Source organism: Chelonia mydas, chromosome 14 (genome assembly GCF_015237465.2).
Source record: "Chelonia mydas isolate rCheMyd1 chromosome 14, rCheMyd1.pri.v2, whole genome shotgun sequence".
In the NCBI taxonomy this organism is placed as follows: Eukaryota; Metazoa; Chordata; order Testudines; family Cheloniidae; genus Chelonia; species Chelonia mydas.
Window position 1 is genome coordinate 18,049,925 of NC_051254.2, and position 6,089 is coordinate 18,056,013.

Below are 6,089 nucleotides of genomic sequence, written 5' to 3' on the forward strand. Positions count from 1 at the left end.
ACTGAATGGAGAACTGGGGCCTGCTGTTTTTCTCGCATCTAGAAAAGGCTGGAACGGGGCCAGGTATCCAACCCTAAATAAAAGAACAGTCTAGATTTTTAAGAAGCATATGGGCAAAAGTTTAGGCTGGACTAGCTGTCCTTCCTTCATTTCAATCCTCAGAACACTTGAGTTCACAAAGACCAAAGACAGACATATGATATTGTACTTAGAATGTGTACTGAAAACATGCTCAATCTCTTTTACTACTTTAATTTGCCAATACATTAGGGATTCTGGGGAATTTAAAGGTGTGAGCTCATGGTCTCCCCCTCCCCTACTTAGTACAGGCTTCACCTTGCAGCCTCATTCAAACAACAGTTCTATTTGAATCTGCACTCCGCTCTGAACTCCTCATCGTTAAAGATGCTGGAGCTCTTTCCCCAGCATAAAGGCTATTGGGCTTGGTGTCTTCTCAATCCTGGCTTGGGTAATTACATTCTGCTAACCTAAATTCCCTCTGCAGTTCCATTGGATACCATATTATACTTCACTTCCTGTCCCAAACTGATGCACAATATTGCTGGGCACTTCTTAGCTTGTACAGTCTGACAAAATCACAATGCAATGGGGTATGAGGCTGCCAGCCATTGGGGTGTATCCTGGAAATTACAGAAGGATGGACAGTGTATCAAGGCTGCTCCTCTTGCAACAAAGGAAATTAAGAGACTAACCAGGTGATTGCTGTGTAATTCACATGGGTTAGGACCCCACGGGATCAATTCTTATGTGGGAGAATTGCCATTAAATTCATTGGGAGCTTTCCCAAAACCAGAATGAAGAACCAAATTTGGTCCCACCAGTGCTTAATTTGCAATGAAAGAGGTGCCAGGGCTGAAGCAATTTGGTGCCAGGGCTCAAGCGGTTTTTTTTTGCTTTCGTAACTGACACAGCAAGCCCAGAGGTGCTGGGGCTACGAATTGCCAAGCCTAGAGGTGCTGGGGCTACAAATTGCCAAGCCTAGAGGGGCTACAAATTGCCAAGCCTAGAGGTGCTGGAGCTCAGCCCCGGAAAGCCCAGGCACCAATTAAGCACTGTGTCCCTCTTTATAAGGGTGTGCAAGACTCAAAGCCCCAGTGGTTCTGCTGTGGGCGGGGGGGTGGGGGGAGGGTGCACGTATGCAGGCCAGACAGGGGGATCTCACCTCACAGGAATGTGCAAGAGGAGTGTGTGGGTGAGCAGACTGGCATGGAGTTGTGCCTCCCATGCAATGGGGGAGGAATGTGGGTGCAATAGGCACAGACCCAGAGACAAAGTGACTGAAATTCTATTATATCCGGGCTCTCACAGAGCCCTCATTCCCATAGTATCTGAACACTTTGCAGAAATGCATTAAGAGACATGACTAGCATGTGGCACCTGTGGTTCCCCGCACCCCCACCCCCCAAAGGAAACTATTTGGAGATTTTTTTACTTTTACTATTTTAACTGTATTTAATGTATTATACAGACACTATGCTATGTGTTTCTATTAGAAGTCCAACGTCAAAGAAGAGCACCTTGCACTTGAAGCAGAAGGGAATGAGATTTATGGCATGTCTTTGATCCTGTGGGAACTCTTTCCACAGTCTGGGACCACCCCCCAAGAAAGACAAGCTTTATCCTTCTGCTGGAAAGCGCCATTGTGTCAAAAGAGGGGAGCTGTGGACTCCAGTCCTGATCCTGGACCTTTGTGATCTTTTATATATCACTAGCCCAAACCCTTGAATACCTCAAAGACAAGGGCTGCAACCTTAATTTGGCTCAATAGTCTATAGAAAGCTAAGGTAGAGAGCAGAGAACAAGTCTGATGTGCATGTGCTCACCATAGCCTGCATTGTGGAGGAGCCAGACTTCTGCCTTCTGTGCTGGTTGGGAGTTTCCTGCTCTAGAGCATCAGGAGAATGAGTTCATAGAAATTAATTGACATATGCAGCAAAGTTAATGAAAAAGTTGCTCAGGGGTCAAATCCAGGTTGTCACCACTTCAATGGCAGCAGAGACAGTCGCTGTAGTCCAGCCTGGAGGTGACAAAAACATATATAACTGAGTCCAGATTCTGTAGGATGGGAAGTGGCCTCCAGGCCCGTTGTAGAGTGCATTACTTGCAGATGCTGCTATTGAGAGCTCAACATCAGCAAGGAATCCAGGAGCCTCCGACACTGTCGACTCCGTTGACCAGCTGCGGTTGTGCATCTTCAACCAGTGGAGACCGCAAAGTGGCTACAAACGTCTCAAAACGTTTCCCTCTGCCTTCTAGCATCATCTCTGTCTTGTTTAGGTTCAGCTTCAACTAGGTATTCTTCATTCATGAGCTGATCTCGAGGCAAGCACTGGGCCAGCTCAGTGACAGCGGTGTTGTCATACGTAGCAAGGGCTAGATAGAGCTAGGTGTCGTCAGCATGATGTTGGCTGTTGAGTCTATGAAGTCTCAGCAGTTTTAGTGGCTTCATGAAATGTTGGTGCTTCATGCCCAGTTACCAGGTCATGGGGCAGATTCTGTTTCTGTCATTCCTTTTCAGTGTTAAGTACATTTGCAAGAGAAAAGGATCTTTAACCGTTCATCCGCTTCTTTTACCAATTCCCCATCTTAAGAGATGAAGGATTATCTAGTGGTTAATGTCTAGTGTAGGACTGGGAGACAGGAGCCCTGGATTGTATTTCTGGCTTTAACATAGACTGTGTCACCTTCTGTAAGGTCACATTACCTGACTGTGCCTCACTTTTCCCACCTGTAAAATGAAACAGTGAACCTATATCGAAAACTTGGATCCAAATAGCTCTGAACTATGGGGTATTTGGGAGCTGCATCTGAATTTTGCAGCTTGAGAACATCTCTAGTAAAATGAGCATAATACTTCCCTACCTCCCATGGGTGCTATGATGTTAATGAATGTCTGTAAAACATTCTGTCATCCTCAGGTGGAAGGCCCTAAAACAGGGCAAAGTATCCATCTCATTAATGGTATGGGGTGATTTCAGATCTAGCTTGACCAGGTGCAACTCCACTGGTATGGGGTGATTTCAGATCTAGCTTGACCAGGTGCATTGGATTGACACCTGCGTAGAGGTTGGAATTTGCTCAGTGACAACATAATCACATCCACGGTAAGTAGAGTGGTTTGTCAGGCGGAGACGTGCGCCTACAGGAGGGAGCAAGAGAGCTCTATGGGAGCAGCGATCCTTTTTTTTTTTTTTTTAAATGGCAATATCCCTACTAACAAAGAATAAGGAAAGGGAAATCCAGAAAACACACCATATGGGAAGGGAAAAGGTTCACGCACTGAGTAACTCTCAGCATTTTCTTTGAGGCAAGAGTAGCTCTTTAATTTAGTGAGGGTCATTCCTGTGCTGATTTCTGCCCCAAGTGGAGGCCAAGTTCATTCCTTTTAATTTCCTTTAGATGCGAGTGCTTGGATACAGAATCCAATTTATCCTTCTTGCCTCAACTAAATAAGTAATGATAAAAAAACCCTAGTGTGCCCTATAAATGCCCCATAATATACAGAATCTAAACGTCACATTTTTTTGCACCTAAAACCTTAAACCCCATTGACACCATAAAACACCAACATCTCATGTCCCATGATTGTTTCCCATAATCTAGGAGAACATTACGGAGAGAAAAACTGTGCTGACAAATGACATCTTATCTGTTTTCTCCCCACCAACTTCCTCCCCCACTGCCACTCCGTGTTTTTGTCATTGCAGGTCAGACACCTGCTCCCCACTTCGTAATCTGCAGAGGTGATAAATTCTTGTATGCACTGATTACCAGTGACTGCATTTGCTCTGTGTCAATCTGGAAACCAGCAAATTCACTCATAGTTCCCATTCTTTGTCCTGCAGGAGGGGAAAAAAGCACGGACTCTGGGAATCTGTCTCTGTCCTCCTTGCCTCATGTCAGCGATGAAGAACTATTATTCAAACAAGGCTCCATATTAGCACCCACATCGTATGGGTATACAGCCACTTTGATCGGCTCTTCTGAGTTCTTATGAGTTGGGGGAGGCAGGGAAGATCATTTACATGAGCTGGGGTCTTCTGTATTTGGCCATCACCTCAGCATGGCTAAAGAAATGTTTAAAGGGGAATACTCCAAATTGGCATATACCTGTCAAAAAACAATTGAATAATTTTATCTGCAAAACAAGCAACTGGGCTGCCCATTGAAAAACTGACCTTTGCAGGAGAGGGGCCATATCATGGCCTCACTTAGACCCCAGCCAGCGCCACTTGAGTTGTACCAGTAGGTGAGGGGAGATTTGGCCCTGATTTTGTTTTTTTTAAAGTCATGATAATGCTTAGCACTGAGAAGTGCTGTACAAGCCCTGACTAGTTGAGACTCCCGACCCCGCAGGAGACTGGAGTAGAGGACGACTTTGCTTATTATTTGTTCTTGTGTCATAAAAAGTGTTGATGTAAAAATGGGTAGGTGGGGTGGTCTGAGGAAGAGAGGGTGAGAGCATTAGCTGGTGTCCATAGGCAGAGCTCCACTGAAGTCAATGGGCCAGTCAGTACAGCTCCACTGACTCTTTAAAGGCAAAGAAGCAAAGCCAGTTTACAGCCACTGGGGATCTCGCCCTAGAAAAATCTGCACTCTTTCGGGAGATTGCACCTTTATCAAGTAAACAGGCGTATTATCGGGCTGAACTGTATTGTCTACCTACAGCACCCTTGTGTGACGGGTTGAATCACAGAAATCCCCTGGGGGCTGCCACCTGATGTGCCAAGACTACTTCTGCTCCTGCTTTCCTGCCCAGTCAGCTTAGGACGTCAGTGCCCTGCCTGGTTTGAGCCAGACCCGCTAGCCTGCTGCAAACCCAGACCCAGGTCTGAAGCACATCCCCTAACAGCTGTAGGCTTAACTGAAAGCCGCTTACAGAAGTGTTCCTGCCTTAAACACTCAGATGCCAACTCCCAGTGGGGTCCAAACTCTAAATAAATCTGTTTTACCCTGTATAAAGCTTATACACGGTAAACTCATAAATTGTTCGCCCTCTATAACACTGATAGAGAGATATGCACAGCTGTTTGTGCCCCCCCCCAGGTATTAATATATACTCTGAGTTAATTAATAAGTAAAAAGTGATTTTATTAAATACAGAAAATAGGATTTAAGTGGTTCCAAGTAGTAACAGACAGAACAAAGTGAATTACCAAGCAAAATAAAATAAAACATGCAAGTCTATGTCGAATCAAACTGAATACAGATAAAAACCTCACCAGTTCCAGTAAGCTCTCTTTTACAGACTAGCCTCCTTCTAGTCTGGGTCCAGCAAGCACTTACACCCCCTGTAGTTACTGTCCTTTGTTCCAGTTTCTTTCAGGTATCCTTGGAGGTGGAGAAGCTATCTCCTTAGCCAGCTGAAGACAAAATGGAGAGGTCTCCCATGGGCTTAAATAGACTTTCTCTTGTGGGTGGAGATCCCCTCCTCTCTCCCAGGGCCAGTGCAAGGATATTTTGCGCCCTAGGCAAAACTTCCACCTTGCCCCCCCCCCCCCACACACACACACATTGGTTCATTGCTGGGCAAATCTCAACGAGCCTTTATAGACCCCAGGGGCCAGCTGTGGGGCTGCTCCCCAGACCAGGTTCCCCCCTTTCCACCCCCTGAACTCCCCTGGAGGGTGCACAGCCCCCCCGCGAGCCCTCCCCACCCCACCCCACCGACCCCGGTGGCCCCCGCCCCAAGTCCACTCACTCGCTTTGCCAGGCTTGGGCCGCTGCAGCAGCTCGGTAGGGAGGAGCTGCCTTCCGGAGGCACTGGAGAGCCAGTGTCCCGCTTGCGGCGGCAGCGAGCCCCAACCATGGAGGAGCCAGCGCAGCACAGGGGGTCCAGCAGCCCTGCGAAGGCAGCGATGCCTCTAGCAGGGAGCAGCCGACCCCCCTACCCTTCCTGCCCAGGCTGTGGCCCTGCACCCCCCCCCCCGGGGGCTCCTGCAGGCTGCAGCGGATGCATGCGGATGCCGGCCCCCATGTGCCCCCCGGCTCCATCCTCGCCTAGGGTTACCATATTTCAAAAATCAAAAAAAAGAGAATGGGGGGGGGGGAGAGCCCTGCCCTAGCCC